This window comes from Papio anubis, chromosome 18 (assembly GCF_008728515.1).
Source record: "Papio anubis isolate 15944 chromosome 18, Panubis1.0, whole genome shotgun sequence".
NCBI classification, from domain to species: domain Eukaryota; kingdom Metazoa; phylum Chordata; class Mammalia; order Primates; family Cercopithecidae; genus Papio; species Papio anubis.
Window position 1 is genome coordinate 25,582,329 of NC_044993.1, and position 12,657 is coordinate 25,594,985.

Sequence of the window (12,657 nt, forward strand, 5' to 3'; positions counted from 1 at the left end):
TAAATTTCAAATCTCAGATGAGGCTTAAACTGAGCTTTGAATCTGAAATAGTCCTAAAAGAGCAATTAAGTCACCTAATTATATCGAATAGAATACCCTTACATGGACTTAAAATTATTTTGCATTGGTTTTATGTTTTTATAGTATATTTTACTGTTTTTGTTATACATGAAAAGGTAATTATACCTTTCCTATAAAACCCAAGGAAAGGTCCTATTTTCACGTATTGATAACTTAAACATAGACATTGCATGCACAGATATCCACAGAGAGTACTGAACAAAATGCATAAATAACTCTTCTAGGTAAATTGATATATTTAGATGTCCACACACCAAGACAGAACCTGAAAATTTCATTGTCTCAGGCTGTCTTTGCATATTTTCTTTCTTTTCCTGGTTAACTAAGTTGACCTGTTTGCTCAATGTAGACATGGCCACAGTCAACACATGGAACCATAATTCTTTTAGCCTTTTCTCTGGTTCTTACAATTATTTAACAAGATGCTTTGTAATTAATTCACTTCCTCCCTCCTCCTATATGACCTTTCCTTTCCCTGGCGTTAATATACATTTGCTACTTAGTAAGTGGACTCATAATTCATTCTTACCTCTATCCTCACCTTCAAATAAAGCACCTCTATCCCTAGATAAAAGCACTTCAAATATTATTTTACAAGGACTTTCAACATGTGGCCCAGAGACTTGATTGCCTTAAAGCTTATAGTATCCTAAGAATATTTAAATGGACCCTTTGTCAGCCACCCCTTAAAAGTGAAATATAGCTATGCTTTTCTTTGTGTAGTCGTTGAGAATGGGCATTGTTAGACCTTTTATGTATGTAATTCCAGCTGATGTTCAATAACACTTTGTGAAATACTGATGATTCTACCCAATGTACAGATGAAGGTAAGAGCAGTTTAAGTCACCTACCTAGTACAGCAAGGGCCCCACCCAGATTTCTCTCACATTCATGTTTCCAATATATATTCATAGGACCTTCCTGCAACTCCCCTAGAGTGCCAGGATGTTAATGGTCTCAGAAGTAACTTCAGGCAATGATCAATAGAAGTGAGAAGAAAAACACCTAGCTTCTTGGCCTACCTGGTGGGAAAACTCTGAGGCATGTTCTATACTGTCTCTTAGAGTTTCCCAATGGGACTGAGCCTCAGTTGCCCATAACTGTAAGCTGCTTATTAAAATATCCTTTGTTAACTACTAATCCTTCCCCGTCTCTCTGGCTCACTAGTAAGCACTCCCTCTTACTAAGTAAGAAGGTACTTCCTGGGATCTTTTTTCTCAAATCCTTGTCTTGGGGTCTGCCAGATCACAAAAGACCATTGCTAGAAGGTGGAACTCGGGTGAACAGTTACAAATTTTGGTTCGTCTGTGTACAAAGCCCACACTTGCACCCACGCTTCCTACAGTGCCCTGGTTCAAATTTAGTACCTTTGTTCCTGTGATTTTCTTCCTGGTACAGAATTCACACTGGCAATGAATGCTCCCATCTTAGAAAGCTCTGATGAGGAAGTGGCATCTTAGAATTAATGTTTTTGTTGCTGTTAACATTTGAGCTTAGGCCAGATTCTTGTCCTTGGCAGGAGAAGAAAAATCCCCTTCCTTTAAGCACACCTAGAAAGGTCAGTCTTTGAAGATGCAAAAGGGATATTTATCTGGCCTCCAATTTCTTGTGTCCTTAGGTGACCTCTGTGGAGAGTCACTCAGATGTGTGCCAAGAAAGACTTAGCTGCTCCCTGCTGTGCACTGAAGCCCATAACATGGGGAGAAATGGCCCTGCTATTCCATTTAAATAAGCACTGAGCCAGCAGCAATAGCACTTTGCTAATATTGCTATAGGGGCATTCAATGAAAGCCAGTGTTGATTTTGAACTCCATGAGTCCGATGGCAAAATATAGACGTACAAGCATACACAGATAGAAGTAGATATAAAGGGAGATGTGTGTGTGTGTGTGTGTGTGCATGCGCACATGTGTATGTGTTTTCTAATAGCTATTCAGAATTGGGAACCTCTTTCAAGTTTTAGATGGTACTTTTTTTTTTTTTTTTTTTTTTGAGACGGAGTCTCACTCTGTTGCCCAGGCTGGAGTGCAGTGGCACAATCTTGGCTCGCTGTAACCTCTGCCTCCCAGGTTCAAGTGATTCTCCTGCCTCAGCCTCCTGAGTAGCTGTGATTACAGGCACCTGCCAACATGCCTGGCTAATTTTTTGTATTTTAGTAGCGATGGGGTTTCACTGTGTTTCCCAGGCTGGTCTTGAATTCCTGAGCTCAGGCAATTCGCCCACCTCGGCCCTCCAAAGTTCTGGGAGTACAGGCATGAGCCACCGCGCCTGGACTAGATTGTACTTTAAAAACATCTTCAGAGCATATTTAAAATGATAACTTGAAGAATAGCAGATGATGAAAATGATTCTGAAGAATATCTGTATCTTAACTGCATATTTCTCAGCATCTGATGTGTGTAGTCCATAGTAGTAAACCCGAAGAAGAAAATGTAGAAGTATTTTTTAATTGAGTTGAAGAAAGAAAAGAAAAATACCAGGTGCGTTTGGGTCTCCAGATTGACCATGGGGAAGCTGGTTGCAGTGGAACTGACAGTAAAGAGAGGGTGAGATGTGACATGCAGAGATAAAGGGCTGCATGGGACAAGGTCAGAATCTTGACTTCATCTTTAAGGGGACTTAAGAGGCAGGAATGCATAGGAATGGTGAAAAAGTGTATGTAAAGACCAAAGGTTCAAATTCAAATTCTGGCATTCTCACCTATATACAACTTATGTAGCTTTGATTAAAGTTGCTAACTTCTCTGTGTTAACTTTGCATTAAAAAATAGAGGTAATAATGCCAACCTCACAAGTAAAATGCCCTAACAAATTAATTCAGAAACACCTCTTTCTTTTCATCCATTTCCTCTGTGGAGAATCAGACTCATTCATTACTCAGGCTATAATTATAATTATTATTAATCTTAATAGTAATATTAATAATTTATATTTTATAATACACTTTTATTGAAACTATAGGAAATATCTTTTTCTGTGTTAAAACAATCCAGAATTGATCAGAAAGGCAATACTATTGTAGCTTTTTTGAACATATGTTTAAAGATTTAAAAAATGTTAAAATGTTCTCAACAGATCTTATCCAATTAATAAGCTGCAAAATGGCCTGATAGCCATAGAGCTGATGTATAAAAGTTTGAATTAAAAGTGATTCTAAGTAAAAGAGAATAACACTAAATAAGATATATTTGGACTTCATTATACAATAACTGGTAAATTTAATATGGTTTTACTGTATTTTTACTGCTTTTTGCTTGTTTTTAATCTAAGGAAAATATATATTCATTTAAATAAAAATATTCTGAAAAGAAATAATATTTAACATTTTCATTTTCTTTTAGGATTTTGTGTAAGTTTGTGTGTGTTAACACATGCATATGTTATATACTTGGCTTTACACTTTATAATAAACAGTGTTTCTTAAATTTGAGTAATGAATCATCTCTTTTCCAAAGGGAAAAATATGTTTTTCTCAGACTGCTACAAATATGTCCTTTTGGAGCCTAGGAATATGCTATTTGAGAAACAATACCTTGAGAAAGTTAAAGCCTATCATGTGAAATAGTTGTCCACTGCACATTACCACTATGAAAGACATGCTTTGCATTTATAACTATTAACTATTTTAGGTAGTAGGTAGTCACAAAATGAACACACACACACACACACACACACACACACACATCATACAACCCTAAGGCCATTGTAAGTTGAATATTTTCTTCTTTCCATTATTTGAAAAAAATACATATACCATTTTCTCAAAAAAGTCTGTCCTTATTTGAGATTGTTTCTTTGAAATGTAATCCTAAAATTAGAAATAAATCATTTAAAGATCTGTCCATTTGTAAGGCACTTAACATATATTAACATATTTACTTATGGCAGTAATATGTAGTGCTACTTGTTACAATCTTTGATAGTGTATCGGTATGTCTTTCCTTTGGGATGCAAAGCCAGACTGTTGTAATTGCCAGGTGTTCAAAGTGACAACTCAATGTGCGATGCTCATAATAACCATTTTTGTAAAAAACACTAGAAATTAGTAAAATCATGTGACCTTCTTTTAGACTTCAAAAATCAGTGCCTTTCACAGCTAAAAACCCTGGCCCAGCACTTCCCTCGTCTCACACCCATAACTTCAGGAATTCTAGGGACTCTGGGAAAAATCCTTCTCCAAGAGCTCTTCTTATGCTTATGAATCACGTTAAAGAGTTGAGTTCCTTGGGATGACCCCGAGTATCTTTTAGCTGATTCTCTGGCATGAGAATCATGCCAGAGGCTGAGTCAATTAAGGAACTGCTTCAGGTTTACTCATTGAGGTTCCTTACTCTAAACATTGGCAGTTTAATTGTTGGCATGCAGAACAATTTCTGAAAGAAATTTCTGATAGATATTATTTGTTGTAGCCTTGACTCTGCCACTATTAGATAGGTGAACTTGAGCAAGACACTCAGTCTCACGGAGCCTTGACTTCCAACTTTGGGACATGGATTAATTGAAAGTGATGCCTACCCTATATGCTTTTATAAAAATCAACACACTAGTAGGTCCTTAAAGACGGTGAACAGTTCAAATTCATCTTCGAATTATCAGTGGTAACCTTATGCCTAGCATAAAGCTATTACCATTAGAAGTTCTTAGGATTAGTTTCATTGGTAATTAAGTCAATAAACATTTACTGATTACTTACTATCTGGCAGGTAATGTTTCAGCTACTGAAGATATAACTGTGAACAAAATATAAACATGTCATTGCTCTCTTGAAATTTACTTTGTGGTAAACCTTTTTTGGGAGATAGAGGGTTAAATAAATTTTAATATACATATATTAGATATACATAAACATATGTATATTTGAGTATAACAGCATATATTTAAAAATAGACAGTTTTATATTGAATAATATTTAATTACAATACATTGTTTATGTACAGAAAATGCATTGCAATATTCTTTTCACTGAGATAAAAATTTTAGGCAGTTCGAACTTTAAATGTTATCAAATTGTTTTTTGCGATTATACATACCAACGTATGTGTTGTCTCAATATTTAACTTGCCTTTAAGGTAATTCTCTTTTCTACATATTTTTTTCACTGACATAGAAATTCCATGGAGATATTTTACAGAAAGTGTCCTTGGTCATGGTATTAGTTGTGCTCATGATGGTCAAAGGAAAGTATTTTTAGAAGAAAAATAACCTTGGTGGTCTTGTATTTAATTGGCAATAGCTGGAAAGGACTGTAATATAAATATTGAGATTATATATATGGATATATAGACAATTAAACTACATATTTGTCCCCCCAAAAAGGACAGAAAACATAATGGAAATTTCAGGGGCCAGATTTTGGCTTATAATAAGCTAATCACAAGTAACTTTTTTAAAAAAAATAGATAATAACAACATCATTTTTCCATGTTTGTGTGCATGTGGGTACAGATGCGCCTGTGAAAATGGAATAGACAACATCAGATGCTGTGAGTTCACTGAGAAGGTGTTAAACATGAAACAATCACCTTCTGGATGAGACTGTTATAAACAACCTTAATAAGTAATTTCAATAACATGACAAGGCAACTGCCCCTGGCTAGAACAGTTTAAAACCTCCAGCCCCATAAAATGGAGTACTAAGGCAGGTATTTGGTGCTATGATGAAAAGTTCATCCACACAGGCAATTCAGCACCTGTTTACTGAACACCCATAATACGCTTGGCACTGAGGCTACAGAGAAGAAGGAGCTTCCCCATCCCCATAATGAAAAGATGAACATTCAGAAGACTCCATTAGGCAGGGGCAGGGGCTGTGGTCTAGAAGCCAGAGAGAAATGGATTTGAGTCCCAAACCCCTTATTTAGAAATCATGGGAACTTAATCATTCTTTCTGCTCTCGAATCATCAGGTTTACGGAAATAAAGATTTACAAGCATTCTCATGGCCCATTCTACTGAGCAGATGCATAGACCACTCTGTTTTTCTAAATCTGCATTTCTGATAAAGTTCCAGCCTGAGAGCTGAAATTGCACCATTTAGAGAGAAACATGACAATCTCTATTTCATTAGTCAGAAAACCTGAAATCATTATATATTAGCTAAAAAATTTTTTTTCCAGGCCCTCCGACTCTGCATAATGTATTGCTTTTCACTGCATTAGTCCATCATTCAGAAATAAGTATATCCTAAAACTGACCCAGGCTAAGAAAGGAAATTTTATTTATCATAGGGTTAAAGTTTTGATAAAGACAAGTATTGAACTGGATGTTTCCTGACTATGTGGTAAAACAAACAAATACAAAATTTTAGAATGAGTGCAGTTTGACTGGAAATGACATATAATTTTAGTAGATTGTTTCCACATGCCGTCCAGTACTTAATTATAGAATGATGTAAAAGTCACTTGGCATCTCCCACAATCAAACTCTTTATCTTAAAATGGGAGATATTCACCTTTCTTATCAGATTATTGTAAATGTTAAAATAGATAATGTCACTCAAAAGCACTTTATGAATTATAAAGCATATATAAAAACATATATATATATACACACATTTTTTCTTTAGAAGTTAGTATGTATCTAGCACATAATAGACACTCAAATGAGTTTTGAATAAATTAATAAATTTATTCAAGACTGTAATCAAATACTCCATTCAAACCTTACTTCCAACAAGCAATTTTAAGTTTGGAATACAGGCATAAGAATATTTAATTTACTGATTACTTTCTTGTGCCAGAGGAATTAGTCATTTCTATGTCATTAGGCTAGAAATTAAACTTGGAAATAAACCAAGAATGAAGATACTTTAGTAACTGATGAAACATTAAAGTTAACTTTTTAGATAAAACTGAGGTTTTTATAAGTTGGTAACTGAAAGCCATAAAAGAGTAGCATTGGTGTACAAATATTCCCACCACACTTTTTCCACAGATGGAAAAGGACCAGAAAGTTTAGGGGACTTACCTGAATTCTACATGAACAGAGAGAATGTCTTGGATACAAAGTGAGATGATATTACTGGACTTAAGAATGCATCAATTGCAAGGAAAAGATTCCATAGATGTCATCTTCATCTGTGTATCTGTTAAACAGAAGTAGAAATTTTTTGTGTGTAACTGAGAGCACTGTACTTTTGAGATTGTAAAGAATCCACTCTCTATTTCTTTGAAATATTATCCATATGTGTTTCCGGGAAAAAAAAGAAAAAACTGTTCTAGTCTGGTGAGAAGTCTGTAGCAACTGAAATTTTGTTAAATGCCAATTGTGTGCCAAGCATACCGCTAAGCTTTTTGCACACATTATGCTACTTAATTCCCTTTGCAATCCAGTGACGTAAGTATTATTACTGCTATATTATTAAATAAACTAACAAAAATTATAATCTGAAGGTTTAAAAATAACATGTCTAAGATTACATTGTGACAAAATAACAGAACCGAGGAAGTCTACCTTCAGAACTTACAGACCTTTTGTACTTATGGAGGATGCTGTGTTGTCTCCCAGCATGCACTTGTAATCAGCAGCTTATGATTCAGTAAAGAATTTAAATATAGGACTGTGGTGTTGTTGTTGTTGCTGTTGTTGTTGTTGTTGTTAAAGCAAGTTCATGCTGATACAAATTGAGTCAGAGGAGGAATTAGAGAGTGTAAAACATAACTAAAGCATGTTGCCAAGGAAACTCTGTTGGCAAACCAAGTATCATGGAGCTTAGGGATGTAAAGGCATGTGTCTGTAGCCACAATTATTTGCTTGATCATTCTACAGATCAAAGAGGAGATATTAGGTGCTCTAACACTCTGGAAAGGCTAAATCATGGGTTGAACAGAAATTTTTTCAAAGCTGATTTTAGATGTCCAGGAACTTAACACATTCCCTTGAGAAATTATAAATCATTAATTGAAACTTTCTTCAGAAATTCTAGAGAAGCTACATTGAGGACTTTTCATGTCAAAACTTCTATGAAGCCCCAAGGTAGCCCTTGACTCAAAGTCAGAAAACAAGGTTCTGACCCTATGAGGTTTCTGAACCAAAGTTCAGGAAGGGATGAAAGTGTCTCTTAAAAACTAACTAGGAAAAGGAATGAATGTACACAATGACCCAGATATCCATGACCTCTGCACCATTATTCACCTGGGAGCAGCCACTGTACTGGAAACATAACATGTAGAACAATCAGAGGAAATTTATTCAGGTCTGACTTTGCTATAGGCAGTGCTTATCCCATCTAGAAATTCTGTGTCCTCGTATGTTGCTGCAGTGACTTTTTGGATACATTTTTTGTTTATTTTATATGTGTATTTGCTTTAAATATCTTTCTCTGGGAATAAATGAAGACTTTGTGTGTGTGTGTGTGTGTGTGTGTGTGTGAGAGAGAGAGAGAGAGAGAGTCTGATGCTATCTTCTCATATCTGGGAACTTCTAAAAATTTTACCTTCCTGTAATTGTGAGAGCTGTTTCTCTTCTGGCTGTACTAATATCCTCAAACTTCTCATTCAATTACCTAAAACTCTTTTCTTCTTCCAATTATCTCATCTCTCACATCCTTCACTTTAAAATGTCCTTTTCTTTCCATCAGTATTTATACTAAATGCAGTCAATTCTTAGCCCCTCTTATGCAATTAGGTGAAGCTTACGTTTCAATTATAGTGTTTAAAGCTATTCCAAGAACATGAGCTATTAGCTGCCCCTATTAGCCACTGTCCACAAACACAAAGTTCTGGAATATAAAGTCTGTCCTTGATCCTGTGATCCTGCAATACAACATTAGCAGCCAAAGGATTCTCTTGTTGTATCGGCGTGTTTCAGCTCCTATCTTGTATTCTGTGTCTCTGGTCACTCAGATAGACTGAATTCTCAAGAGATAAGGCAAGAGCTTTAGATCCAGCGTGATTCTTCAAAAGGCCCATTTTCACCAATATTTTAGTGACTGGGTCCATGAAAATTGTCTGTGCTTCATTTCCAGTGTCTTTCTTGGCCATCGTATCTTCAGATTTCCTGTTTAACTGTTTCACATTCATCTCAATGAGTGCTATAAAATCACAAAGCAAAGGAAGAATAGTCTCTTAGTGGCAGCATAAAATTAGAAACGATTGGCAGATAGCACCCAGTTTTAATACCTTTATAGAATGTGTTTCATAGTGCCCACTGAACATTTGCGCATATGAAATCTCAAAGCCCATAGCACATATATCAGCAATAATTTCACGGAAGCAGGCTCTGGCTAATATGTGCAGAGTCTTATATTACTTTATCAAACTGTCTTTGTGTAATTAGTCTGTCTGCAAAGCCTGGCATATAAATTAAGCATCTAATTTATCTTGACTGGCCTCCGGATTGCTTGATCAGTCTATTCTGCCTCTGTGGCTCTTTAGTGAATGCCAAGTAAAGTGAAGGACCCTCTGGCAATAGGGAGTGAGAAGAAGCAGAAACTCCCTTCGAGGTCAGAGGCAATTTTATATTTACTCGTCACTGACACACGGGCAGAGAGCGTGGCATTCCTTCCGATGACAGCAATCTTCATTGGGTGGGGAGTTGGGGGATCATAATTGATGTCCCTGGTGGCAGGTTACTTTGTATCATGGATGGTGAATAATAAATAAGTACAATGCAAGCTGTAAAGTCAGGTTTACTGAATGAAATCAAATTAAAAGTAAATTATACTTTCCTCCTCATTCAACACCATTTCTCATAAGCCACTTATCAATACAACTGCAATCTGTACAACTGTAAGAGACAAGTTACACAGCTATTCAATCCTGATAAAAACAAAATAACTCCTGCAGCCATAATCATTCCTCAAGAGCATTTAATTTGTGGGCTTTTGCATTATTGCTATCAAAACAAAATCTTGCAGCTTTATTGGAATACATAAATCTCTTTGATTTAAGGACACTTTATCTCTCTTTTTCTCAGATGAATTTGAAATGGCACAGAGCTAAATTTTTATGGAGTGATTTCTGGGGGGAAAGGCTGACATAATTTTCAGCACGGGACATTGTGTTCTGCTGACAACTCAGAAAGTTTGAGGGAAATGTTTAGCTCACTAGATAGTTTTTCTCAGAGTATATTCTCTCTTCTCTGCAGTTGTGGATGCATTCCCCAGTAGGGTCGTGTGTATCTTTCTGTAGAAGAGGAGGCACATCCATTACGAATTTGTGATCTCTCTCCTGACTTTGTAATTGGGTACACAAGAGGGTAACAAGAGGCCTGGATGCATGAAATAAGACTATCTGGGCCTTCATCTTGTGACTTTCTACCAATGAGGATTTTTTCTGCTTTTAGAAACATGCCATGATTGTCTATGTCAACCATGTTTTACAGTGAATTTACCAGACCTCTGTTTTTGCCCCAACTCTCCAAAGACTGTATGACTTAGTGACATATCTGAGACTCCATGGACCTTCCAGATAGTGGGGGCTGACCAGACACTAAAAATCAACTCTGTCATTACCTGATTTATATTAACATAGCAATTCCACATGCTTTATTTGAACAAAAAAACCCACTCTTTTTTAAAAATAAAAAACAAAAAATATATATAGTGACTTTAAATATTCCCTGATTACAGATCTACTTGGAGGATATTTCAGACTATAGAACCAAGAAGATTTTTCAAATGGAAGCATGCTCTTGTCTATGTTGTTTGATATTCAAATAATAAACACTTCTCTTTCTAGCATAAGATTATATAGAAGTGCACTATATGTGGAGGGTAAGACAGGTAAGGGTTTGGACCTGTGTAGATGTGAGCTCCAGTCCGAGGAAGTAAATGCTATGGCTATGTAAAGGTGGTTGATTCTTTTCCAAGGCAAATGCCTCAACAAAGAGTGGCTGTTACTGATTTATTGAAAAACAAAAATGCCAAATTTATCTTCAAGGTATTTTGAGTAATTAAAGACTCGACTACAAGGTCCATTTTAGGACTCTAAATGCAATAACCAACTGTGAAGACTGAGGCCCATGAAAGAAAAATGACCTTCCTAAAGTCATACATTAAGTTTGTTTTAAAGGGATTGCTAAAGCATTGGACTCTTAAGTCTCAATATTGGGACTCTATCATCTCATCTGTTTGTTTATTTATCTGTATGTCAGGCACTGTGTTACTACTTGGGATTCAAGCAAGATTAATGAAAACAGATATTTCTGCTCTAATGGCCTCTGGTCAATTGTGGAGCCCAACATTAATCAAATAATCACTCAAATAAAGAATGTAAATTTTACATAATGACAATGAGAATATGTGTAAAGAGAGAAAGTCAAGAACAGAATAATTTATCTCTGCAAGCAGATGGAAGGGAAATAATCAGAGTGCATGTTAATGAAACAGGTTGTTTTCTGTCATGGGCTTTCTTGTAAACATTATTTAAGATGCATCTCAGGGATTAGCCCTTCCCACTTAGCCTTCTCTGACTTTCCTAAGGTGATTTTGCAAAAACAGTCTCAGTTGTTCCATTTGCATATCTCCTCCACTACCATTTTGGACTGAATGATCTGCCTTTCGCATTAAATCAAGCATTTATGAATGGGAAAGTATCTTGTCTTGCCTATTGTTAGATTTTTACACGGTATGTGAACATATTTTTATTTTCAGGCAGGAAGAAAAAAAAGAACAAATAAGAATAGGATAGTAAGAGAAAGTCATTGGAAGCAGACACTACTTGAGGTCCACAATATATTCCCTTGGCCCCCCTAGTTTCAGCATAGCAGTGGGGGACAGCACTTTGCAAACTTCCAGAATCTCATCTCAAGGAACCCTGTGGCAGCTTTTAGGCTTACTCCAGTGTTGAGTGACTGCTCTTCTGGTGGCATAGGCACAGCCTGATGGTACAGAGGAAGGGAGCTCACTTAACACCTGGGGCAGGTAGAGGGTAAATCCTCAACCAAAGAGCTGCAGAACTTATTGGATAAATGTCCACATTCTGATCATTTGCTAGAACATTTTTGTGAAACTCTTTCCATGGTTCCATAGGTCAACAACAGGATTGAGTCACAGGTGTCCATGATGGTATATACTTCAATAATGTAAACTTCACTGGCTTTCTTGCCTCATTGATCGCCTTCTGTTTCTTCACTCTATTTCTTTAGCTTTGTTTTTGTTTTTGTTTTTGAGACAGAGTTGCCCTCTGTCTCCCAGGCTGGAGTGCAGTGGTGCAATCTTGGCTCACTGTAACCTCAGCCTCCCAAGTAGGTGCCTCAGCCTCCCAAGTAGCTGGGATTACAGGCACCTGCCATTACGCCTGGCTAATTTTTGTACTTTTAATAGAGATGGAGTTTCACCATGTTGGCCAGGCTGGCCTTGAAATACTGACCTCAAGTTACCTGCCCGCCTCTGCCTCCCAAAGTGCTGGGATTACAGGCGTGAGCCACCACACCCAGCCAGCCTAAGATACAATTTTAAAAACAAAAGACGACGACAACAAAAATCACTACTTGTACCCAAGTCTATGTTTCAGGCACTGGGGAAAGCGAAGAGGCAAACTAAGATAACCTTTCAAGTAGGAGTCACAAATTAATATCAGATCCTGCAGAAGGTTCCAATGAACCTATTATTTTAAAACATTAACATTAACTGGACA

At 36.5% G+C, this 12,657-nt stretch overlaps 1 long non-coding RNA gene across 2 annotated transcripts in view; it reads right to left on the reverse strand.

Moving 5' to 3' along the window:
• Positions 1 to 12,242, reverse strand: part of LOC108583534 — a 101,383-nt gene extending 89,141 nt beyond the window's left edge. The window contains exons 1-2 of one of the 2 annotated variants that reach the window (XR_001898270.3): positions 7,549 to 12,242; positions 7,046 to 7,163 (exon numbers count right to left, since the gene is read on the reverse strand). This is a non-coding gene — a long non-coding RNA (uncharacterized LOC108583534). Of the gene's footprint in view, positions 1 to 7,045; positions 7,466 to 7,548 lie in introns of those variants that run through there. The other variant, XR_001898269.3, reaches the window with a different exon arrangement.
• Positions 12,243 to 12,657: the final 415 nt, after the last annotated feature.